At 45.7% G+C, this 24,793-nt stretch overlaps 1 protein-coding gene and 25 non-coding genes across 27 annotated transcripts in view; 9 read left to right on the plus strand and 17 right to left on the minus strand.

Annotated features, from left to right (window-relative positions):
• The window catches only part of LOC137491103 (uncharacterized), a 1,183,352-nt gene that overhangs the window by 509,653 nt on the left and 648,906 nt on the right, over nt 1-24,793 (plus strand). The gene's annotated exons all lie outside the window — the stretch shown is intronic.
• trnav-aac (transfer RNA valine (anticodon AAC)) lies at nt 48-120 on the minus strand. Its single transcript has one exon. It is a non-coding gene; the product is annotated as a tRNA-Val (tRNA).
• trnal-cag (transfer RNA leucine (anticodon CAG)) lies at nt 1,444-1,526 on the plus strand. The gene has a single exon. It is a non-coding gene; the product is annotated as a tRNA-Leu (tRNA).
• Nucleotides 2,604-2,676, minus strand: trnav-cac (transfer RNA valine (anticodon CAC)). The gene has a single exon. It is a non-coding gene; the product is annotated as a tRNA-Val (tRNA).
• trnav-aac (transfer RNA valine (anticodon AAC)) lies at nt 2,781-2,853 on the minus strand. Its single transcript has one exon. It is a non-coding gene; the product is annotated as a tRNA-Val (tRNA).
• trnal-cag (transfer RNA leucine (anticodon CAG)) lies at nt 4,180-4,262 on the plus strand. Its single transcript has one exon. It is a non-coding gene; the product is annotated as a tRNA-Leu (tRNA).
• Nucleotides 5,341-5,413, minus strand: trnav-cac (transfer RNA valine (anticodon CAC)). The gene has a single exon. It is a non-coding gene; the product is annotated as a tRNA-Val (tRNA).
• trnav-aac (transfer RNA valine (anticodon AAC)) lies at nt 5,518-5,590 on the minus strand. The gene has a single exon. It is a non-coding gene; the product is annotated as a tRNA-Val (tRNA).
• Nucleotides 6,918-7,000, plus strand: trnal-cag (transfer RNA leucine (anticodon CAG)). The gene has a single exon. It is a non-coding gene; the product is annotated as a tRNA-Leu (tRNA).
• Nucleotides 8,078-8,150, minus strand: trnav-cac (transfer RNA valine (anticodon CAC)). The gene has a single exon. It is a non-coding gene; the product is annotated as a tRNA-Val (tRNA).
• trnav-aac (transfer RNA valine (anticodon AAC)) lies at nt 8,255-8,327 on the minus strand. The gene has a single exon. It is a non-coding gene; the product is annotated as a tRNA-Val (tRNA).
• Nucleotides 11,294-11,376, plus strand: trnal-cag (transfer RNA leucine (anticodon CAG)). Its single transcript has one exon. It is a non-coding gene; the product is annotated as a tRNA-Leu (tRNA).
• trnav-uac (transfer RNA valine (anticodon UAC)) lies at nt 12,455-12,527 on the minus strand. Its single transcript has one exon. It is a non-coding gene; the product is annotated as a tRNA-Val (tRNA).
• On the minus strand, nt 12,632-12,704 carry trnav-aac (transfer RNA valine (anticodon AAC)). Its single transcript has one exon. It is a non-coding gene; the product is annotated as a tRNA-Val (tRNA).
• On the plus strand, nt 14,032-14,114 carry trnal-cag (transfer RNA leucine (anticodon CAG)). Its single transcript has one exon. It is a non-coding gene; the product is annotated as a tRNA-Leu (tRNA).
• trnav-cac (transfer RNA valine (anticodon CAC)) lies at nt 15,192-15,264 on the minus strand. The gene has a single exon. It is a non-coding gene; the product is annotated as a tRNA-Val (tRNA).
• Nucleotides 15,369-15,441, minus strand: trnav-aac (transfer RNA valine (anticodon AAC)). The gene has a single exon. It is a non-coding gene; the product is annotated as a tRNA-Val (tRNA).
• Nucleotides 16,768-16,850, plus strand: trnal-cag (transfer RNA leucine (anticodon CAG)). Its single transcript has one exon. It is a non-coding gene; the product is annotated as a tRNA-Leu (tRNA).
• trnav-cac (transfer RNA valine (anticodon CAC)) lies at nt 17,930-18,002 on the minus strand. Its single transcript has one exon. It is a non-coding gene; the product is annotated as a tRNA-Val (tRNA).
• trnav-aac (transfer RNA valine (anticodon AAC)) lies at nt 18,107-18,179 on the minus strand. Its single transcript has one exon. It is a non-coding gene; the product is annotated as a tRNA-Val (tRNA).
• Nucleotides 19,507-19,589, plus strand: trnal-cag (transfer RNA leucine (anticodon CAG)). The gene has a single exon. It is a non-coding gene; the product is annotated as a tRNA-Leu (tRNA).
• On the minus strand, nt 20,668-20,740 carry trnav-cac (transfer RNA valine (anticodon CAC)). The gene has a single exon. It is a non-coding gene; the product is annotated as a tRNA-Val (tRNA).
• Nucleotides 20,845-20,917, minus strand: trnav-aac (transfer RNA valine (anticodon AAC)). Its single transcript has one exon. It is a non-coding gene; the product is annotated as a tRNA-Val (tRNA).
• Nucleotides 22,245-22,327, plus strand: trnal-cag (transfer RNA leucine (anticodon CAG)). The gene has a single exon. It is a non-coding gene; the product is annotated as a tRNA-Leu (tRNA).
• trnav-cac (transfer RNA valine (anticodon CAC)) lies at nt 23,406-23,478 on the minus strand. Its single transcript has one exon. It is a non-coding gene; the product is annotated as a tRNA-Val (tRNA).
• On the minus strand, nt 23,583-23,655 carry trnav-aac (transfer RNA valine (anticodon AAC)). Its single transcript has one exon. It is a non-coding gene; the product is annotated as a tRNA-Val (tRNA).

Below are 24,793 nucleotides of genomic sequence, written 5' to 3' on the forward strand. Positions count from 1 at the left end.
CTGGTGCGGCAGTGGATGCTATTATTTTCTCGCCAAAAGAAGAGCACTGTTTCTGCTCGGTTTCGAACCGAGGACCTTTCGCGTGTTAGGCGAACGTGATGACCACTACACTACAGAAACCCCACAAGTGCTTTCACCAGCGAAGTTAGGCCTGCAAGGATAAAACAAGGCGTACGCGTTGGTCAATCGAGCGGACAAAGCCAACTCAGCGTGACAAGCTCCCTGCAGGTATTAGGGCCAATTTACAATCCGGGCCCGACACAGCTGTACAGGTCCTTGCGAAATGTCCCCTTTCGTCACATTTGAAGCACCTGAATTCTGGGCGTTCCTTCATCACATTTTCTGAGCTCATGCATAGTCGACAGGTTTTGATCTGATTGGTGTGCATGACTCTAAAGTGCTGTGGCGCTTCCGCCGTCTCGATTTTGGTACTGTATGGTAAGGAGACCATCTCTTCCGGAAATCTGTTTTTTACAAACCTTGTTCCATCTTCTATGTTTGTGCCAGGATACAATCTTCTTTTAATTTTAGATATGGGGAAAACTGCCCTATCTCTCTAGCTTGCTTAAAATTTCTTCATTTGCTAGGTAAACAGGCAGATGCTTGAACGAAACAACATAGTCTCTGTTTTGTAACCTCCGTACTTCAGATTTCACTCCTTTAATTGTCAATCCATTGTCTATTAAAATTTCGGTGTCATCTTCAGTCTCCATTGTTACTTCATACTCCCTTGGTTTGTTTGGGTCTCACCGCCAGCATTCTTCCTTCTCCAATCAGCTCCGTGACTGCTTTGGTTATATCGAATCTTCTTGCATCTTTTACATTTTCTACTTCTACAGTTACTGTTGCTTCCTTTGTGCATACTCTTCTTTGTACCTCTTGCTTATCCTTACCTTTCTCACCTCTTCGTTGGCCGGGCTCTTCATTTTATTTATCTCTTTGTCTGTTGTCAAGTCCATTTTCTTTACCTCTTCGTCTATTATCCAGCCCATTTTCTTTATCCTTTCTTGCAAGTCCCTTCATTTCCATGTCGTTGCCGGGGAATCTGTCCATGATTAAAAATAAAACACACTACATAACCACCCTTTAGTCAGCAAAATGCTGCTGTTAGGTGGTTTTTAAAGACAAAAAGAAAACAAACAAAAACACTCAAGGTCAATAAACAAAAAGGTAGACAAACAAAATGGGGAGAGCCTTTCTCTCCTTACTGCTGCCAACTCACTTCCTGTTTGCTCTATAGCCCCCTCAGGGTGGTGTGGCCGTAAGCAATGACAGCTGTCAAGTGTTGGCTATTGAAACTAGGCACAGCCCCAGGAGGCGAGCACAGATTAGCTGCCTGCAGCGCCAATGAGTGAGAACAGACGGAGCTGGGCAAGCTGTGAAGCACCAGATTCCATGTACTGCGGTGTGGCTCCCAGGAGACAGCTCCTGCCAAGCTTGCATGTCAGGATGGCCGAGCGGTCTAAGGCGCTGCGTTCAGGTCGCAGTCTCCCCTGGAGGCGTGGGTTCGAATCCCACTTCTGACAAACCGAGCCTGCGGCAGTGCGCTCAGGCTGAATTCTTTAACTCTCTGCCCCCATGTCCGAATGATACAGTAACACTGACAAAGTGCCGCATCACGCGGGCTTTTATGCAAGTGCACTGAAAGGGGATCAAAAGAATTGTCCTGGGATAGTGTTGCTTTTTAAGGTTTGCAGGGCATTTTTTTCGTCAAATCCTCGTACAACGTCAAGTCATGACATTTGACAGATCCATGCCCTTGTATCGTGGATCATCCAGTGAGCAGAGAGCCAATTGAGAATGTGCGTAAAAGCAAATCTGAATGTTTCCGCCCAGTTGCTAACAGGAGACCCTCCGCTTGTAAAGCCATCGTGATAACCACAGGAGCCTCCGGTTAGGGTGAGAGCACTGTCTTGTGGTGCCAGCGCAGAGAGACGGAAAGTCACTTTCCACAATGTTTTCATTCAATGTTCTACGCTGGTGGAATCACTTTCCCATTCCCAGTCGGATTACGGATACACTGGTGTCCTTCAAACGACAGCTAACACCCATCTCTTCAGAGTACACCCGAACCCCGGTGAATATCCCTCTCTCTAAAGAAAACGAAACTCCTACTCCAGCACTAAATTCTCTGAGCACAAACAAATTACTTGGAATAAATAGCCCTTTTTCGTATGCATTGCCTTGTCTTGTTGAATACCTCCACTATTGTATGTCGCTTTGGACAAAAGTGTCCGCTAATTGTATGCTTCCGCCCAGTTTCGAACAGGAGACCTTTAGCGTGTAATGCAAACATGATAAACACTACACTACGGAAACCAATAGGCCAGTGCTGCTTCAAGTATTTATAGTCTTTTTTTTATAGAGCTGTCTTGTACGGTCTGCACCGTGAAGGGCCAGCAAACGCACTGGCCACCTGCTCATGCACAACACAAAGCTAAAAGAAATCAGATTCTACGCAAGTTTGCGACACCGCGAGGGGCGGTAAACACTGAGCTGAATTCAAACTTCTAGCCTCACACCGCTCTGCAAAAAGAATGTTTTCAGTGAACGTCAGTACTCAACAGAAGCCTGATTTGACAATTGTCATAAAAGCCAGAGGTTGTTTCCGCCCAGTTTCGAACTGGGGACCTTTCGCGTGTGAGGCGAATGTGATAACCACTACACTACGGAAACCTTCAGGCAAATTGAGCTGATAACCCTTTTTGATTGGGTGCCTGTCGACGATCATTGCTGGTGCGGCAGTGGATGCTATTATTTTCTCGCCAAAAGAAGAGCACTGTTTCTGCTCGGTTTCGAACCGAGGACCTTTCGCGTGTTAGGCGAACGTGATGACCACTACACTACAGAAACCCCACAAGTGCTTTCACCAGCGAAGTTAGGCCTGCAAGGATAAAACAAGGCGTACGCGTTGGTCAATCGAGCGGACAAAGCCAACTCAGCGTGACAAGCTCCCTGCAGGTATTAGGGCCAATTTACAATCCGGGCCCGACACAGCTGTACAGGTCCTTGCGAAATGTCCCCTTTCGTCACATTTGAAGCACCTGAATTCTGGGCGTTCCTTCATCACATTTTCTGAGCTCATGCATAGTCGACAGGTTTTGACCTGATTGGTGTGCATGACTCTAAAGTGCTGTGGCGCTTCCGCCGTCTCGATTTTGGTACTGTATGGTAAGGAGACCATCTCTTCCGGAAATCTGTTTTTTACAAACCTTGTTCCATCTTCTATGTTTGTGCCAGGATACAATCTTCTTTTAATTTTAGATATGGGGAAAACTGCCCTATCTCTCTAGCTTGCTTAAAATTTCTTCATTTGCTAGGTAAACAGGCAGATGCTTGAACGAAACAACATAGTCTCTGTTTTGTAACCTCCGTACTTCAGATTTCACTCCTTTAATTGTCAATCCATTGTCTATTAAAATTTCGGTGTCATCTTCAGTCTCCATTGTTACTTTATACTCCCTTGGTTTGTTTGGGTCTCACCGCCAGCATTCTTCCTTCTCCAATCAGCTCCGTGACTGCTTTGGTTATATCGAATCTTCTTGCATCTTTTACATTTTCTACTTCTACAGTTACTGTTGCTTCCTTTGTGCATACTCTTCTTTGTACCTCTTGCTTATCCTTACCTTTCTCACCTCTTCGTTGGCCGGGCTCTTCATTTTATTTATCTCTTTGTCTGTTGTCAAGTCCATTTTCTTTACCTCTTCGTCTATTATCCAGCCCATTTTCTTTTCCTTTCTTGCAAGTCCCTTCATTTCCATGTCGTTGCCGGGGAATCTGTCCATGATTAAAAATAAAACACACTACATAACCACCCTTCAGTCAGCAAAATGCTGCTGTTAGGTGGTTTTTAAAGACAAAAAGAAAACAAACAAACAAAAACACTCAAGGTCAATAAACAAAAAGGTAGACAAACAAAATGGGGAGAGCCTTTCTCTCCTTACTGCTGCCAACTCACTTCCTGTTTGCTCTATAGCCCCCTCAGGGTGGTGTGGCCGTAAGCAATGACAGCTGTCAAGTGTTGGCTATTGAAACTAGGCGCAGCCCCAGGAGGCGAGCACAGATTAGCTGCCTGCAGCGCCAATGAGTGAGAACAGACGGAGCTGGGCAAGCTGTGAAGCACCAGATTCCATGTACTGCGGTGTGGCTCCCAGGAGACAGCTCCTGCCAAGCTTGCATGTCAGGATGGCCGAGCGGTCTAAGGCGCTGCGTTCAGGTCGCAGTCTCCCCTGGAGGCGTGGGTTCGAATCCCACTTCTGACAAACCGAGCCTGCGGCAGTGCGCTCAGGCTGAATTCTTTAACTCTCTGCCCCCATGTCCGAATGATACAGTAACACTGACAAAGTGCCGCATCACGCGGGCTTTTATGCAAGTGCACTGAAAGGGGATCAAAAGAATTGTCCTGGGATAGTGTTGCTTTTTAAGGTTTGCAGGGCATTTTTTTCGTCAAATCCTCGTACAACGTCAAGTCATGACATTTGACAGATCCATGCCCTTGTATCGTGGATCATCCAGTGAGCAGAGAGCCAATTGAGAATGTGCGTAAAAGCAAATCTGAATGTTTCCGCCCAGTTGCTAACAGGAGACCCTCCGCTTGTAAAGCCATCGTGATAACCACAGGAGCCTCCGGTTAGGGTGAGAGCACTGTCTTGTGGTGCCAGCGCAGAGAGACGGAAAGTCACTTTCCACAATGTTTTCATTCAATGTTCTACGCTGGTGGAATCACCTTCCCATTCCCAGTCGGATTACGGATACACTGGTGTCCTTCAAACGACAGCTAACACCCATCTCTTCAGAGTACACCCGAACCCCGGTGAATATCCCTCTCTCTAAAGAAAACGAAACTCCTACTCCAGCACTAAATTCTCTGAGCACAAACAAATTACTTGGAATAAATAGCCCTTTTTCGTATGCGTTGCCTCGTCTTGTTGAATACCTCCACTATTGTATGTCGCTTTGGACAAAAGTGTCCGCTAATTGTATGCTTCCGCCCAGTTTCGAACAGGAGACCTTTAGCGTGTAATGCAAACATGATAAACACTACACTACGGAAACCAATAGGCCAGTGCTGCTTCAAGTATTTATAGTCTTTTTTTTTATAGAGCTGTCTTGTACGGTCTGCACCGTGAAGGGCCAGCAAACGCACTGGCCACCTGCTCATGCACAACACAAAGCTAAAAGAAATCAGATTCTACGCAAGTTTGCGACACCGCGAGGGGCGGTAAACACTGAGCTGAATTCAAACTTCTAGCCTCACACCGCTCTGCAGAAAGAATGTTTTCAGTGAACGTCAGTACTCAACAGAAGCCTGATTTGACAATTGTCATAAAAGCCAGAGGTTGTTTCCGCCCAGTTTCGAACTGGGGACCTTTCGCGTGTGAGGCGAACGTGATAACCACTACACTACGGAAACCTTCAGGCAAATCGAGCTGATAACCCTTTTTGAATGGGTGCCTGTCGACGATCATTGCTGGTGCGGCAGTGGATGCTATTATTTTCTCGCCAAAAGAAGAGCACTGTTTCTGCTCGGTTTCGAACCGAGGACCTTTCGCGTGTTAGGCGAACGTGATGACCACTACACTACAGAAACCCCACAAGTGCTTTCACCAGCGAAGTTAGGCCTGCAAGGATAAAACAAGGCGTACGCGTTGGTCAATCGAGCGGACAAAGCCAACTCAGCGTGACAAGCTCCCTGCAGGTATTAGGGCCAATTTACAATCCGGGCCCGACACAGCTGTACAGGTCCTTGCGAAATGTCCCCTTTCGTCACATTTGAAGCACCTGAATTCTGGGCGTTCCTTCATCACATTTTCTGAGCTCATGCATAGTCGACAGGTTTTGATCTGATTGGTGTGCATGACTCTAAAGTGCTGTGGCGCTTCCGCCGTCTCGATTTTGGTACTGTATGGTAAGGAGACCATCTCTTCCGGAAATCTGTTTTTTACAAACCTTGTTCCATCTTCTATGTTTGTGCCAGGATACAATCTTCTTTTAATTTTAGATATGGGGAAAACTGCCCTATCTCTCTAGCTTGCTTAAAATTTCTTCATTTGCTAGGTAAACAGGCAGATGCTTGAACGAAACAACATAGTCTCTGTTTTGTAACCTCCGTACTTCAGATTTCACTCCTTTAATTGTCAATCCATTGTCTATTAAAATTTCGGTGTCATCTTCAGTCTCCATTGTTACTTCATACTCCCTTGGTTTGTTTGGGTCTCACCGCCAGCATTCTTCCTTCTCCAATCAGCTCCGTGACTGCTTTGGTTATATCGAATCTTCTTGCATCTTTTACATTTTCTACTTCTACAGTTACTGTTGCTTCCTTTGTGCATACTCTTCTTTGTACCTCTTGCTTATCCTTACCTTTCTCACCTCTTCGTTGGCCGGGCTCTTCATTTTATTTATCTCTTTGTCTGTTGTCAAGTCCATTTTCTTTACCTCTTCGTCTATTATCCAGCCCATTTTCTTTATCCTTTCTTGCAAGTCCCTTCATTTCCATGTCGTTGCCGGGGAATCTGTCCATGATTAAAAATAAAACACACTACATAACCACCCTTCAGTCAGCAAAATGCTGCTGTTAGGTGGTTTTTAAAGACAAAAAGAAAACAAACAAACAAAAACACTCAAGGTCAATAAACAAAAAGGTAGACAAACAAAATGGGGAGAGCCTTTCTCTCCTTACTGCTGCCAACTCACTTCCTGTTTGCTCTATAGCCCCCTCAGGGTGGTGTGGCCGTAAGCAATGACAGCTGTCAAGTGTTGGCTATTGAAACTAGGCGCAGCCCCAGGAGGCGAGCACAGATTAGCTGCCTGCAGCGCCAATGAGTGAGAACAGACGGAGCTGGGCAAGCTGTGAAGCACCAGATTCCATGTACTGCGGTGTGGCTCCCAGGAGACAGCTCCTGCCAAGCTTGCATGTCAGGATGGCCGAGCGGTCTAAGGCGCTGCGTTCAGGTCGCAGTCTCCCCTGGAGGCGTGGGTTCGAATCCCACTTCTGACAAACCGAGCCTGCGGCAGTGCGCTCAGGCTGAATTCTTTAACTCTCTGCCCCCATGTCCGAATGATACAGTAACACTGACAAAGTGCCGCATCACGCGGGCTTTTATGCAAGTGCACTGAAAGGGGATCAAAAGAATTGTCCTGGGATAGTGTTGCTTTTTAAGGTTTGCAGGGCATTTTTTTCGTCAAATCCTCGTACAACGTCAAGTCATGACATTTGACAGATCCATGCCCTTGTATCGTGGATCATCCAGTGAGCAGAGAGCCAATTGAGAATGTGCGTAAAAGCAAATCTGAATGTTTCCGCCCAGTTGCTAACAGGAGACCCTCCGCTTGTAAAGCCATCGTGATAACCACAGGAGCCTCCGGTTAGGGTGAGAGCACTGTCTTGTGGTGCCAGCGCAGAGAGACGGAAAGTCACTTTCCACAATGTTTTCATTCAATGTTCTACGCTGGTGGAATCACTTTCCCATTCCCAGTCGGATTACGGATACACTGGTGTCCTTCAAACGACAGCTAACACCCATCTCTTCAGAGTACACCCGAACCCCGGTGAATATCCCTCTCTCTAAAGAAAACGAAACTCCTACTCCAGCACTAAATTCTCTGAGCACAAACAAATTACTTGGAATAAATAGCCCTTTTTCGTATGCATTGCCTTGTCTTGTTGAATACCTCCACTATTGTATGTCGCTTTGGACAAAAGTGTCCGCTAATTGTATGCTTCCGCCCAGTTTCGAACAGGAGACCTTTAGCGTGTAATGCAAACATGATAAACACTACACTACGGAAACCAATAGGCCAGTGCTGCTTCAAGTATTTATAGTCTTTTTTTTATAGAGCTGTCTTGTACGGTCTGCACCGTGAAGGGCCAGCAAACGCACTGGCCACCTGCTCATGCACAACACAAAGCTAAAAGAAATCAGATTCTACGCAAGTTTGCGACACCGCGAGGGGCGGTAAACACTGAGCTGAATTCAAACTTCTAGCCTCACACCGCTCTGCAAAAAGAATGTTTTCAGTGAACGTCAGTACTCAACAGAAGCCTGATTTGACAATTGTCATAAAAGCCAGAGGTTGTTTCCGCCCAGTTTCGAACTGGGGACCTTTCGCGTGTGAGGCGAATGTGATAACCACTACACTACGGAAACCTTCAGGCAAATTGAGCTGATAACCCTTTTTGATTGGGTGCCTGTCGACGATCATTGCTGGTGCGGCAGTGGATGCTATTATTTTCTCGCCAAAAGAAGAGCACTGTTTCTGCTCGGTTTCGAACCGAGGACCTTTCGCGTGTTAGGCGAACGTGATGACCACTACACTACAGAAACCCCACAAGTGCTTTCACCAGCGAAGTTAGGCCTGCAAGGATAAAACAAGGCGTACGCGTTGGTCAATCGAGCGGACAAAGCCAACTCAGCGTGACAAGCTCCCTGCAGGTATTAGGGCCAATTTACAATCCGGGCCCGACACAGCTGTACAGGTCCTTGCGAAATGTCCCCTTTCGTCACATTTGAAGCACCTGAATTCTGGGCGTTCCTTCATCACATTTTCTGAGCTCATGCATAGTCGACAGGTTTTGACCTGATTGGTGTGCATGACTCTAAAGTGCTGTGGCGCTTCCGCCGTCTCGATTTTGGTACTGTATGGTAAGGAGACCATCTCTTCCGGAAATCTGTTTTTTACAAACCTTGTTCCATCTTCTATGTTTGTGCCAGGATACAATCTTCTTTTAATTTTAGATATGGGGAAAACTGCCCTATCTCTCTAGCTTGCTTAAAATTTCTTCATTTGCTAGGTAAACAGGCAGATGCTTGAACGAAACAACATAGTCTCTGTTTTGTAACCTCCGTACTTCAGATTTCACTCCTTTAATTGTCAATCCATTGTCTATTAAAATTTCGGTGTCATCTTCAGTCTCCATTGTTACTTTATACTCCCTTGGTTTGTTTGGGTCTCACCGCCAGCATTCTTCCTTCTCCAATCAGCTCCGTGACTGCTTTGGTTATATCGAATCTTCTTGCATCTTTTACATTTTCTACTTCTACAGTTACTGTTGCTTCCTTTGTGCATACTCTTCTTTGTACCTCTTGCTTATCCTTACCTTTCTCACCTCTTCGTTGGCCGGGCTCTTCATTTTATTTATCTCTTTGTCTGTTGTCAAGTCCATTTTCTTTACCTCTTCGTCTATTATCCAGCCCATTTTCTTTTCCTTTCTTGCAAGTCCCTTCATTTCCATGTCGTTGCCGGGGAATCTGTCCATGATTAAAAATAAAACACACTACATAACCACCCTTCAGTCAGCAAAATGCTGCTGTTAGGTGGTTTTTAAAGACAAAAAGAAAACAAACAAACAAAAACACTCAAGGTCAATAAACAAAAAGGTAGACAAACAAAATGGGGAGAGCCTTTCTCTCCTTACTGCTGCCAACTCACTTCCTGTTTGCTCTATAGCCCCCTCAGGGTGGTGTGGCCGTAAGCAATGACAGCTGTCAAGTGTTGGCTATTGAAACTTTCAAATTTATTAAAATTTTATAAATTTTATAAATTTTATAAATTTTATAAAATTATTGAAATTTTTTTATATATACCTTTCTCACCTCTTCTTTGGCCGGGCTCTTCATTTTATTTATCTCTTTGTCTGTTGTCAAGTCCATTTTCTTTACCTCTTCGTCTATAATCCAGCCAATTTTCTTTATCCTTTCTTGCAAGTCCCTCCATTTCCATGTCATTGCCGGGGAATCTGTCCATGATTAAAAATAAAACACACTACGGCCCCGTTTACACTAGTGCGTTTTAGTTTTAAAACGGCGTTTTAGAATGAAAACGATCCGCGTCCACACTCGCGTTTTACCCAGCGTTTCTGAACTGCTCTCCGTCCACACCAAAACGCTGAAAACGCACATCACGTGACCACACACACACACTTTGGCAATCGCTGGAGCCCATCTACCCAGATGAGAGCTCTGCTAGTCGGACTTTTCATGAAGCATCTCCCGCTGGATCTAATCTCACTATATTTATTAATAGTGATATTTCATTCATCTTGTTGTCTTTATCTAACGACATATTCCCTGACTTTGGTCATTGGAATCTATTACTTGTTCTCAGGTAACGTGTTTTGGCTGAGCGCAAAGATAAGTTAATGATTAATGTAAGCACGTAGCCTACATTCTGTATATTGACTGATCGCTTGCCTTTATTTCCTATAATGTATAAACTTATTGTATGTTATACTTTTATAATGGCCATTATCGATTATTAAAACTGATATTCAGCAAAAGAGAGGGTATGTTTCGTATTTTAACTGAAATTGAAAGGAGGCAGTTGTTATCGGCTCCGTTTTGTTATAAATATGCACACAGTGAAGATGACGCTCATGCAGCACGACGCTTCAACATTTCTGCTGTCTGTTTAGTTGTTAATATTAAAATAAAAATAGGCAGTTCCTTATATCATGTTTACATTTTATTGTTGAGAAAGTGAAACAACGTAGCCAAGGTGATGTGAATGAAGTTATAAAGTACACTGTTCCCTGTGAAGATTGACGCGTGTCCTCGGTATGTTTTCCATATCAAACTGAGAAGAAGAGATGCAGCCTTGATCAAACTTGCGAAGTCTGAACTTACACGGAGAAGTATCAGGACTGAACTGTGTGTGGGCTACTTAATATTGAGGAAAAGCCCCAATCAGAGAGGCGAATGTCTGCAGCCCCGCCTCCGTTTTCAGATGTCTCCGTCTTTCCCCATCCACACTGAGACGGAGCAGCAGCGTTTTAGAATGAAAACGGCCTCTCCAGTGTTTTCGAAACGCTCCGTTTTCGGCGCTCGAGAACTCCGGCGTAGTGTGGACGGATGGCGTAACCGTAGCAAAACTTATGCGTTTTCAAACTAAAACGCATTAGTGTAAACGGGGCCTACATAACCACCCTTCAGTCAGCAAAATGCTGCTGTTAGGTGGTTTTTAAAGACAAAAAGAAAACAAACAAACAAAAACACTCAAGGTCAATAAACAAAAAGGTAGACAAACAAAATGGGGAGAGCCTTTCTCTCCTTACTGCTGCCAACTCACTTCCTGTTTGCTCTATAGCCCCCTCAGGGTGGTGTGGCCGTAAGCAATGACAGCTGTCAAGTGTTGGCTATTGAAACTAGGCGCAGCCCCAGGAGGCGAGCACAGATTAGCTGCCTGCAGCGCCAATGAGCTGGACAGCCGGAGCTGGGCAAGCTGTGAAGCACCAGATTCCATGTCACGGTACTGCGGTGTGGCTCCCAGGAGACAGCTCCTGCCAAGCTTGCATGTCAGGATGGCCGAGCGGTCTAAGGCGCTGCGTTCAGGTCGCAGTCTCCCCTGGAGGCGTGGGTTCGAATCCCACTTCTGACAAACCGAGCCTGTGGCAGTGCGCTCAGGCTGAATTCTTCAACTCTCTGCCCCCATGTCCGAATGATACAGTAACACTGACAAAGTGCCGCATCACGTGGGCTTTAATGCAAGTGCACTGAAAGGGGATCAAAAGAATTGTCCTGGGATGGTGTTGCTTTTTAAGGTTTGCAGGGCATTTTTTTCGTCAAATCCTCGTACAACGTCAAGTCATGACATTTGACAGATCCATGCCCTTGTATCGTGGATCATCCAGTGAGCAGAGAGCCAATTGAGAATGTGCGTAAAAGCAAATCTGAATGTTTCTGCCCAGTTGCTAACAGGAGACCCTCCGCTTGTAAAGCCATCGTGATAACCACAGGAGCCTCCGGTTAGGGTGAGAGCACTGTCTTGTGGTGCCAGCGCAGAGAGACGGAAAGTCACTTTCCACAATGTTTTCATTCAATGTTCTACGCTGGTGGAATCACCTTCCCATTCCCACTCGGATTACGGATACACTGGTGTCCTTCAAACGACAGCTAACACCCATCTCTTCAGAGTACACCCGAACCCCGGTGAATATCCCTCTCTCTAAAGAAAACGAAACTCCTACTCCAGCACTAAATTCTCTGAGCACAAACAAATTACTTGGAATAAATAGCCCTTTTTCGTATGCATTGCCTCGTCTTGTTGAATACCTCCACTATTGTATGTCGCTTTGGACAAAAGTGTCCGCTAATTGTATGCTTCCGCCCAGTTTCGAACAGGAGACCTTTAGCGTGTAATGCAAACATGATAAACACTACACTACGGAAACCAATAGGCCAGTGCTGCTTCAAGTATTTATAGTCTTTTTTTTTATAGAGCTGTCTTGTACGGTCTGCACCGTGAAGGGCCAGCAAACGCACTGGCCACCTGCTCATGCACAACACAAAGCTAAAAGAAATCAGATTCTACGCAAGTTTGCGACACCGCGAGGGGCGGTAAACACTGAGCTGAATTCAAACTTCTAGCCTCACACCGCTCTGCAGAAAGAATGTTTTCAGTGAACGTCAGTACTCAACAGAAGCCTGATTTGACAATTGTCATAAAAGCCAGAGGTTGTTTCCGCCCAGTTTCAAACTGGGGACCTTTCGCGTGTAAGGCGAACGTGATAACCACTACACTACGGAAACCTTCAGGCAAATCGAGCTGATAACCCTTTTTGAATGGGTGCCTGTCGACGATCATTGCTGGTGCGGCAGTGGATGCTATTATTTTCTCGCCAAAAGAAGAGCACTGTTTCTGCTCGGTTTCGAACCGAGGACCTTTCGCGTGTTAGGCGAACGTGATGACCACTACACTACAGAAACCCCACAAGTGCTTTCACCAGCGAAGTTAGGCCTGCAAGGATAAAACAAGGCGTACGCGTTGGTCAATCGAGCGGACAAAGCCAACTCAGCGTGACAAGCTCCCTGCAGGTATTAGGGCCAATTTACAATCCGGGCCCGACACAGCTGTACAGGTCCTTGCGAAATGTCCCCTTTCGTCACATTTGAAGCACCTGAATTCTGGGCGTTCCTTCATCACATTTTCTGAGCTCATGCATAGTCGACAGGTTTTGATCTGATTGGTGTGCATGACTCTAAAGTGCTGTGGCGCTTCCGCCGTCTCGATTTTGGTACTGTATGGTAAGGAGACCATCTCTTCCGGAAATCTGTTTTTTACAAACCTTGTTCCATCTTCTATGTTTGTGCCAGGATACAATCTTCTTTTAATTTTAGATATGGGGAAAACTGCCCTATCTCTCTAGCTTGCTTAAAATTTCTTCATTTGCTAGGTAAACAGGCAGATGCTTGAACGAAACAACATAGTCTCTGTTTTGTAACCTCCGTACTTCAGATTTCACTCCTTTAATTGTCAATCCATTGTCTATTAAAATTTCGGTGTCATCTTCAGTCTCCATTGTTACTTCATACTCCCTTGGTTTGTTTGGGTCTCACCGCCAGCATTCTTCCTTCTCCAATCAGCTCCGTGACTGCTTTGGTTATATCGAATCTTCTTGCATCTTTTACATTTTCTACTTCTACAGTTACTGTTGCTTCCTTTGTGCATACTCTTCTTTGTACCTCTTGCTTATCCTTACCTTTCTCACCTCTTCGTTGGCCGGGCTCTTCATTTTATTTATCTCTTTGTCTGTTGTCAAGTCCATTTTCTTTACCTCTTCGTCTATTATCCAGCCCATTTTCTTTATCCTTTCTTGCAAGTCCCTTCATTTCCATGTCGTTGCCGGGGAATCTGTCCATGATTAAAAATAAAACACACTACATAACCACCCTTCAGTCAGCAAAATGCTGCTGTTAGGTGGTTTTTAAAGACAAAAAGAAAACAAACAAACAAAAACACTCAAGGTCAATAAACAAAAAGGTAGACAAACAAAATGGGGAGAGCCTTTCTCTCCTTACTGCTGCCAACTCACTTCCTGTTTGCTCTATAGCCCCCTCAGGGTGGTGTGGCCGTAAGCAATGACAGCTGTCAAGTGTTGGCTATTGAAACTAGGCACAGCCCCAGGAGGCGAGCACAGATTAGCTGCCTGCAGCGCCAATGAGTGAGAACAGACGGAGCTGGGCAAGCTGTGAAGCACCAGATTCCATGTACTGCGGTGTGGCTCCCAGGAGACAGCTCCTGCCAAGCTTGCATGTCAGGATGGCCGAGCGGTCTAAGGCGCTGCGTTCAGGTCGCAGTCTCCCCTGGAGGTGTGGGTTCGAATCCCACTTCTGACAAACCGAGCCTGCGGCAGTGCGCTCAGGCTGAATTCTTTAACTCTCTGCCCCCATGTCCGAATGATACAGTAACACTGACAAAGTGCCGCATCACGCGGGCTTTTATGCAAGTGCACTGAAAGGGGATCAAAAGAATTGTCCTGGGATAGTGTTGCTTTTTAAGGTTTGCAGGGCATTTTTTTCGTCAAATCCTCGTACAACGTCAAGTCATGACATTTGACAGATCCATGCCCTTGTATCGTGGATCATCCAGTGAGCAGAGAGCCAATTGAGAATGTGCGTAAAAGCAAATCTGAATGTTTCCGCCCAGTTGCTAACAGGAGACCCTCCGCTTGTAAAGCCATCGTGATAACCACAGGAGCCTCCGGTTAGGGTGAGAGCACTGTCTTGTGGTGCCAGCGCAGAGAGACGGAAAGTCACTTTCCACAATGTTTTCATTCAATGTTCTACGCTGGTGGAATCACTTTCCCATTCCCAGTCGGATTACGGATACACTGGTGTCCTTCAAACGACAGCTAACACCCATCTCTTCAGAGTACACCCGAACCCCGGTGAATATCCCTCTCTCTAAAGAAAACGAAACTCCTACTCCAGCACTAAATTCTCTGAGCACAAACAAATTACTTGGAATAAATAGCCCTTTTTCGTATGCATTGCCTTGTCTTGTTGAATACCTCCACTATTGTATGTCGCTTTGGACAAAAGTGTCCGCTAATTGTATGCTTCCGCCCAGTTTCGAACAGGAGACCTTTAGCGTGTAATGCAAACATGATAAACACTACACTACGGAAACCAATAGGCCAGTGCTGCTTCAAGTATTTATAGTCTTTTTTTTATAGAGCTGTCTTGTACGGTCTGCACCGTGAAGGGCCAGCAAACGCACTGGCCACCTGCTCATGCACAACACAAAGCTAAAAGAAATCAGATTCTACGCAAGTTTGCGACACCGCGAGGGGCGGTAAACACTGAGCTGAATTCAAACTTCTAGCCTCACACCGCTCTGCAAAAAGAATGTTTTCAGTGAACGTCAGTACTCAACAGAAGCCTGATTTGACAATTGTCATAAAAGCCAGAGGTTGTTTCCGCCCAGTTTCGAACTGGGGACCTTTCGCGTGTGAGGCGAATGTGATAACCACTACACTACGGAAACCTTCAGGCAAATTGAGCTGATAACCCTTTTTGATTGGGTGCCTGTCGACGATCATTGCTGGTGCGGCAGTGGATGCTATTATTTTCTCGCCAAAAGAAGAGCACTGTTTCTGCTCGGTTTCGAACCGAGGACCTTTCGCGTGTTAGGCGAACGTGATGACCACTACACTACAGAAACCCCACAAGTGCTTTCACCAGCGAAGTTAGGCCTGCAAGGATAAAACAAGGCGTACGCGTTGGTCAATCGAGCGGACAAAGCCAACTCAGCGTGACAAGCTCCCTGCAGGTATTAGGGCCAATTTACAATCCGGGCCCGACACAGCTGTACAGGTCCTTGCGAAATGTCCCCTTTCGTCACATTTGAAGCACCTGAATTCTGGGCGTTCCTTCATCACATTTTCTGAGCTCATGCATAGTCGACAGGTTTTGACCTGATTGGTGTGCATGACTCTAAAGTGCTGTGGCGCTTCCGCCGTCTCGATTTTGGTACTGTATGGTAAGGAGACCATCTCTTCCGGAAATCTGTTTTTTACAAACCTTGTTCCATCTTCTATGTTTGTGCCAGGATACAATCTTCTTTTAATTTTAGATATGGGGAAAACTGCCCTATCTCTCTAGCTTGCTTAAAATTTCTTCATTTGCTAGGTAAACAGGCAGATGCTTGAACGAAACAACATAGTCTCTGTTTTGTAACCTCCGTACTTCAGATTTCACTCCTTTAATTGTCAATCCATTGTCTATTAAAATTTCGGTGTCATCTTCAGTCTCCATTGTTACTTTATACTCCCTTGGTTTGTTTGGGTCTCACCGCCAGCATTCTTCCTTCTCCAATCAGCTCCGTGACTGCTTTGGTTATATCGAATCTTCTTGCATCTTTTACATTTTCTACTTCTACAGTTACTGTTGCTTCCTTTGTGCATACTCTTCTTTGTACCTCTTGCTTATCCTTACCTTTCTCACCTCTTCGTTGGCCGGGCTCTTCATTTTATTTATCTCTTTGTCTGTTGTCAAGTCCATTTTCTTTACCTCTTCGTCTATTATCCAGCCCATTTTCTTTTCCTTTCTTGCAAGTCCCTTCATTTCCATGTCGTTGCCGGGGAATCTGTCCATGATTAAAAATAAAACACACTACATAACCACCCTTCAGTCAGCAAAATGCTGCTGTTAGGTGGTTTTTAAAGACAAAAAGAAAACAAACAAACAAAAACACTCAAGGTCAATAAACAAAAAGGTAGACAAACAAAATGGGGAGAGCCTTTCTCTCCTTACTGCTGCCAACTCACTTCCTGTTTGCTCTATAGCCCCCTCAGGGTGGTGTGGCCGTAAGCAATGACAGCTGTCAAGTGTTGGCTATTGAAACTAGGCGCAGCCCCAGGAGGCGAGCACAGATTAGCTGCCTGCAGCGCCAATGAGTGAGAACAGACGGAGCTGGGCAAGCTGTGAAGCACCAGATTCCATGTACTGCGGTGTGGCTCCCAGGAGACAGCTCCTGCCAAGCTTGCATGTCAGGATGGCCGAGCGGTCTAAGGCGCTGCGTTCAGGTCGCAGTCTCCCCTGGAGGCGTGGGTTCGAATCCCACTTCTGACAAACCGAGCCTGCGGCAGTGCGCTCAGGCTGAATTCTTTAACTCTCTGCCCCCATGTCCGAATGATACAGTAACACTGACAAAGTGCCGCATCACACAGGCTTTTATGCAAGTGCACTGAAAGGGGATCAAAAGAATTGTCCTGGGATAGTGTTGCTTTTTAAGGTTTGCAGGGCATTTTTTTCGTCAAATCCTCGTACAACGTCAAGTCATGACATTTGACAGATCCATGCCCTTGTATCGTGGATCATCCAGTGAGCAGAGAGCCAATTGAGAATGTGCGTAAAAGCAAATCTGAATGTTTCCGCCCAGTTGCTAACAGGAGACCCTCCGCTTGTAAAGCCATCGTGATAACCACAGGAGCCTCCGGTTAGGGTGAGAGCACTGTCTTGTGGTGCCAGCGCAGAGAGACGGAAAGTCACTTTCCACAATGTTTTCATTCAATGTTCTACGCTGGTGGAATCACCTTCCCATTCCCAGTCGGATTACGGATACACTGGTGTCCTTCAAACGACAGCTAACACCCATCTCTTCAGAGTACACCCGAACCCCGGTGAATATCCCTCTCTCTAAAGAAAACGAAACTCCTACTCCAGCACTAAATTCTCTGAGCACAAACAAATTACTTGGAATAAATAGCCCTTTTTCGTATGCGTTGCCTCGTCTTGTTGAATACCTCCACTATTGTATGTCGCTTTGGACAAAAGTGTCCGCTAATTGTATGCTTCCGCCCAGTTTCGAACAGGAGACCTTTAGCGTGTAATGCAAACATGATAAACACTACACTACGGAAACCAATAGGCCAGTGCTGCTTCAAGTATTTATAGTCTTTTTTTTTTATAGAGCTGTCTTGTACGGTCTGCACCGTGAAGGGCCAGCAAACGCACTGGCCACCTGCTCATGCACAACACAAAGCTAAAAGAAATCAGATTCTACGCAAGTTTGCGACACCGCGAGGGGCGGTAAACACTGAGCTGAATTCAAACTTCTAGCCTCACACCGCTCTGCAGAAAGAATGTTTTCAGTGAACGTCAGTACTCAACAGAAGCCTGATTTGACAATTGTCATAAAAGCCAGAGGTTGTTTCCGCCCAGTTTCAAACTGGGGACCTTTCGCGTGTGAGGCGAACGTGATAACCACTACACTACGGAAACCTTCAGGTAAATCGAGCTGATAACCCTTTTTGAATGGGTGCCTGTCGACGATCATTGCTGGTGCGGCAGTGGATGCTATTATTTTCTCGCCAAAAGAAGAGCACTGTTTCTGCTCGGTTTCGAACCGAGGACCTTTCGCGTGTTAGGCGAACGTGATGACCACTACACTACAGAAACCCCACAAGTGCTTTCACCAGCGAAGTTAGGCCTGCAAGGATAAAACAAGGCGTACGCGTTGGTCAATCGAGCGGACAAAGCCAACTCAGCGTGACAAGCTCCCTGCAGGTATTAGGGCCAATTTACAATCCGGGCCCGACACAGCTGTACAGGTCCTTGCGAAATGTCCCCTTTCGTCACATTTGAAGCACCTGAATTCTGGGCGTTCCTTCATCACATTTTCTGAGCTCATGCATAGTCGACAGGTTTTGATCTGATTGGTGTGCATGACTCTAAAGTGCTGTGGCGCTTCCGCCGTCTCGATTTTGGTACTGTATGGTAAGGAGACCATCTCTTCCGGAAATCTGTTTTTTACAAACCTTGTTCCATCTTCTATGTTTGTGCCAGGATACAATCTTCTTTTAATTTTAGATATGGGGAAAACTGCCCTATCTCTCTAGCTTGCTTAAAATTTCTTCATTTGCTAGGTAAACAGGCAGATGCTTGAACGAAACAACATAGTCTCTGTTTTGTAACCTCCGTACTTCAGATTTCACTCCTTTAATTGTCAATCCATTGTCTATTAAAATTTCGGTGTCATCTTCAGTCTCCATTGTTACTTCATACTCCCTTGGTTTGTTTGGGTCTCACCGCCAGCATTCTTCCTTCTCCAATCAGCTCCGTGACTGCTTTGGTTATATCGAATCTTCTTGCATCTTTTACATTTTCTACTTCTACAGTTACTGTTGCTTCCTTTGTGCATACTCTTCTTTGTACCTCTTGCTTATCCTTACCTTTCTCACCTCTTCGTTGGCCGGGCTCTTCATTTTATTTATCTCTTTGTCTGTTGTCAAGTCCATTTTCTTTACCTCTTCGTCTATTATCCAGCCCATTTTCTTTATCCTTTCTTGCAAGTCCCTTCATTTCCATGTCGTTGCCGGGGAATCTGTCCATGATTAAAAATAAAACACACTACATAACCACCCTTCAGTCAGCAAAATGCTGCTGTTAGGTGGTTTTTAAAGACAAAAAGAAAACAAACAAACAAAAACACTCAAGGTCAATAAACAAAAAGGTAGACAAACAAAATGGGGAGAGCCTTTCTCTCCTTACTGCTGCCAACTCACTTCCTGTTTGCTCTATAGCCCCCTCAGGGTGGTGTGGCCGTAAGCAATGACAGCTGTCAAGTGTTGGCTATTGAAACTAGGCACAGCCCCAGGAGGCGAGCACAGATTAGCTGCCTGCAGCGCCAATGAGTGAGAACAGACGGAGCTGGGCAAGCTGTGAAGCACCAGATTCCATGTACTGCGGTGTGGCTCCCAGGAGACAGCTCCTGCCAAGCTTGCATGTCAGGATGGCCGAGCGGTCTAAGGCGCTGCGTTCAGGTCGCAGTCTCCCCTGGAGGCGTGGGTTCGAATCCCACTTCTGACAAACCGAGCCTGCGGCAGTGCGCTCAGGCTGAATTCTTTAACTCTCTGCCCCCATGTCCGAATGATACAGTAACACTGACAAAGTGCCGCATCACGCGGGCTTTTATGCAAGTGCACTGAAAGGGGATCAAAAGAATTGTCCTGGGATAGTGTTGCTTTTTAAGGTTTGCAGGGCATTTTTTTCGTCAAATCCTCGTACAACGTCAAGTCATGACATTTGACAGATCCATGCCCTTGTATCGTGGATCATCCAGTGAGCAGAGAGCCAATTGAGAATGTGCGTAAAAGCAAATCTGAATGTTTCCGCCCAGTTGCTAACAGGAGACCCTCCGCTTGTAAAGCCATCGTGATAACCACAGGAGCCTCCGGTTAGGGTGAGAGCACTGTCTTGTGGTGCCAGCGCAGAGAGACGGAAAGTCACTTTCCACAATGTTTTCATTCAATGTTCTACGCTGGTGGAATCACCTTCCCATTCCCAGTCGGATTACGGATACACTGGTGTCCTTCAAACGACAGCTAACACCCATCTCTTCAGAGTACACCCGAACCCCGGTGAATATCCCTCTCTCTAAAGAAAACGAAACTCCTACTCCAGCACTAAATTCTCTGAGCACAAACAAATTACTTGGAATAAATAGCCCTTTTTCGTATGCATTGCCTCGTCTTGTTGAATACCTCCACTATTGTATGTCGCTTTGGACAAAAGTGTCCGCTAATTGTATGCTTCCGCCCAGTTTCGAACAGGAGACCTTTAGCGTGTAATGCAAACATGATAAACACTACACTACGGAAACCAATAGGCCAGTGCTGCTTCAAGTATTTATAGTCTTTTTTTTTATAGAGCTGTCTTGTACGGTCTGCACCGTGAAGGGCCAGCAAACGCACTGGCCACCTGCTCATGCACAACACAAAGCTAAAAGAAATCAGATTCTACGCAAGTTTGCGACACCGCGAGGGGCGGTAAACACTGAGCTGAATTCAAACTTCTAGCCTCACACCGCTCTGCAGAAAGAATGTTTTCAGTGAACGTCAGTACTCAACAGAAGCCTGATTTGACAATTGTCATAAAAGCCAGAGGTTGTTTCCGCCCAGTTTCAAACTGGGGACCTTTCGCGTGTGAGGCGAACGTGATAACCACTACACTACGGAAACCTTCAGGCAAATCGAGCTGATAACCCTTTTTGAATGGGTGCCTGTCGACGATCATTGCTGGTGCGGCAGTGGATGCTATTATTTTCTCGCCAAAAGAAGAGCACTGTTTCTGCTCGGTTTCGAACCGAGGACCTTTCGCGTGTTAGGCGAACGTGATGACCACTACACTACAGAAACCCCACAAGTGCTTTCACCAGCGAAGTTAGGCCTGCAAGGATAAAACAAGGCGTACGCGTTGGTCAATCGAGCGGACAAAGCCAACTCAGCGTGACAAGCTCCCTGCAGGTATTAGGGCCAATTTACAATCCGGGCCCGACACAGCTGTACAGGTCCTTGCGAAATGTCCCCTTTCGTCACATTTGAAGCACCTGAATTCTGGGCGTTCCTTCATCACATTTTCTGAGCTCATGCATAGTCGACAGGTTTTGATCTGATTGGTGTGCATGACTCTAAAGTGCTGTGGCGCTTCCGCCGTCTCGATTTTGGTACTGTATGGTAAGGAGACCATCTCTTCCGGAAATCTGTTTTTTACAAACCTTGTTCCATCTTCTATGTTTGTGCCAGGATACAATCTTCTTTTAATTTTAGATATGGGGAAAACTGCCCTATCTCTCTAGCTTGCTTAAAATTTCTTCATTTGCTAGGTAAACAGGCAGATGCTTGAACGAAACAACATAGTCTCTGTTTTGTAACCTCCGTACTTCAGATTTCACTCCTTTAATTGTCAATCCATTGTCTATTAAAATTTCGGTGTCATCTTCAGTCTCCATTGTTACTTCATACTCCCTTGGTTTGTTTGGGTCTCACCGCCAGCATTCTTCCTTCTCCAATCAGCTCCGTGACTGCTTTGGTTATATCGAATCTTCTTGCATCTTTTACATTTTCTACTTCTACAGTTACTGTTGCTTCCTTTGTGCATACTCTTCTTTGTACCTCTTGCTTATCCTTACCTTTCTCACCTCTTCGTTGGCCGGGCTCTTCATTTTATTTATCTCTTTGTCTGTTGTCAAGTCCATTTTCTTTACCTCTTCGTCTATTATCCAGCCCATTTTCTTTATCCTTTCTTGCAAGTCCCTTCATTTCCATGTCGTTGCCGGGGAATCTGTCCATGATTAAAAATAAAACACACTACATAACCACCCTTCAGTCAGCAAAATGCTGCTGTTAGGTGGTTTTTAAAGACAAAAAGAAAACAAACAAACAAAAACACTCAAGGTCAATAAACAAAAAGGTAGACAAACAAAATGGGGAGAGCCTTTCTCTCCTTACTGCTGCCAACTCACTTCCTGTTTGCTCTATAGCCCCCTCAGGGTGGTGTGGCCGTAAGCAATGACAGCTGTCAAGTGTTGGCTATTGAAACTAGGCGCAGCCCCAGGAGGCGAGCACAGATTAGCTGCCTGCAGCGCCAATGAGTGAGAACAGACGGAGCTGGGCAAGCTGTGAAGCACCAGATTCCATGTACTGCGGTGTGGCTCCCAGGAGACAGCTCCTGCCAAGCTTGCATGTCAGGATGGCCGAGCGGTCTAAGGCGCTGCGTTCAGGTCGCAGTCTCCCCTGGAGGCGTGGGTTCGAATCCCACTTCTGACAAACCGAGCCTGCGGCAGTGCGCTCAGGCTGAAATCTTTAACTCTCTGCCCCCATGTCCGAATGATACAGTAACACTGACAAAGTGCCGCATCACGCGGGCTTTTATGCAAGTGCACTGAAAGGGGATCAAAAGAATTGTCCTGGGATAGTGTTGCTTTTTAAGGTTTGCAGGGCATTTTTTTCGTCAAATCCTCGTACAACGTCAAGTCATGACATTTGACAGATCCATGCCCTTGTATCGTGGATCATCCAGTGAGCAAAGAGCCAATTGAGAATGTGCGTAAAAGCAAATCTGAATGTTTCCGCCCAGTTGCTAACAGGAGACCCTCCGCTTGTAAAGCCATCGTGATAACCACAGGAGCCTCCGGTTAGGGTGAGAGCACTGTCTTGTGGTGCCAGCGCAGAGAGACGGAAAGTCACTTTCCACAATGTTTTCATTCAATGTTCTACGCTGGTGGAATCACCTTCCCATTCCCACTCGGATTACGGATACACTGGTGTCCTTCAAACGACAGCTAACACCCATCTCTTCAGAGTACACCCGAACCCCGGTGAATATCCCTCTCTCTAAAGAAAACGAAACTCCTACTCCAGCACTAAATTCTCTGAGCACAAACAAATTACTTGGAATAAATAGCCCTTTTTCGTATGCATTGCCTCGTCTTGTTGAATACCTCCACTATTGTATGTCGCTTTGGACAAAAGTGTCCGCTAATTGTATGCTTCCGCCCAGTTTCGAACAGGAGACCTTTAGCGTGTAATGCAAACATGATAAACACTACACTACGGAAACCAATAGGCCAGTGCTGCTTCAAGTATTTATAGTCTTTTTTTTTATAGAGCTGTCTTGTACGGTCTGCACCGTGAAGGGCCAGCAAACGCACTGGCCACCTGCTCATGCACAACACAAAGCTAAAAGAAATCAGATTCTACGCAAGTTTGCGACACCGCGAGGGGCGGTAAACACTGAGCTGAATTCAAACTTCTAGCCTCACACCGCTCTGCAGAAAGAATGTTTTCAGTGAACGTCAGTACTCAACAGAAGCCTGATTTGACAATTGTCATAAAAGCCAGAGGTTGTTTCCGCCCAGTTTCGAACTGGGGACCTTTCGCGTGTGAGGCGAACGTGATAACCACTACACTACGGAAACCTTCAGGCAAATCGAGCTGATAACCCTTTTTGATTGGGTGCCTGTCGACGATCATTGCTGGTGCGGCAGTGGATGCTATTATTTTCTCGCCAAAAGAAGAGCACTGTTTTTGCTCGGTTTCGAACCGAGGACCTTTCGCGTGTTAGGCGAACGTGATGACCACTACACTACAGAAACCCCACAAGTGCTTTCACCAGCGAAGTTAGGCCTGCAAGGATAAAACAAGGCGTACGCGTTGGTCAATCGAGCGGACAAAGCCAACTCAGCGTGACAAGCTCCCTGCAGGTATTAGGGCCAATTTACAATCCGGGCCCGACACAGCTGTACAGGTCCTTGCGAAATGTCCCCTTTCGTCACATTTGAAGCACCTGAATTCTGGGCGTTATTTCATCACATTTTCTGAGCTCATGCATAGTCGACAGGTTTTGACCTGATTGGTGTGCATGACTCTAAAGTGCTGTGGCGCTTCCGCCGTCTCGATTTTGGTACTGTATGGTAAGGAGACCATCTCTTCCGGAAATCTGTTTTTTACAAACCTTGTTCCATCTTCTATGTTTGTGCCAGGATACAATCTTCTTTTAGTTTTAGATATGGGGAAAACTGCCCTATCTCTCTAGCTTGCTTAAAATTTCTTCATTTGCTAGGTAAACAGGCAGATGCTTGAACGAAACAACATAGTCTCTGTTTTGTAACCTCCGTACTTCAGATTTCACTCCTTTAATTGTCAATCCATTGTCTATTAAAATTTCGGTGTCATCTTCAGTCTCCATTGTTACTTCATACTCCCTTGGTTTGTTTGGGTCTCACCGCCAGCATTCTTCCTTCTCCAATCAGCTCCGTGACTGCTTTGGTTATATCGAATCTTCTTGCATCTTTTACATTTTCTACTTCTACAGTTACTGTTGCTTCCTTTGTGCATACTCTTCTTTGTACCTCTTGCTTATCCTTACCTTTCTCACCTCTTCGTTGGCCGGGCTCTTCATTTTATTTATCTCTTTGTCTGTTGTCAAGTCCATTTTCTTTACCTCTTCGTCTATTATCCAGCCCATTTTCTTTATCCTTTCTTGCAAGTCCCTTCATTTCCATGTCGTTGCCGGGGAATCTGTCCATGATTAAAAATAAAACACACTACATAACCACCCTTCAGTCAGCAAAATGCTGCTGTTAGGTGGTTTTTAAAGACAAAAAGAAAACAAACAAACAAAAACACTCAAGGTCAATAAACAAAAAGGTAGACAAACAAAATGGGGAGAGCCTTTCTCTCCTTACTGCTGCCAACTCACTTCCTGTTTGCTCTATAGCCCCCTCAGGGTGG

This window comes from Danio rerio, chromosome 4 (genome assembly GCF_049306965.1).
Source record: "Danio rerio strain Tuebingen ecotype United States chromosome 4, GRCz12tu, whole genome shotgun sequence".
Lineage (NCBI taxonomy): Eukaryota > Metazoa > Chordata > Actinopteri > Cypriniformes > Danionidae > Danio > Danio rerio.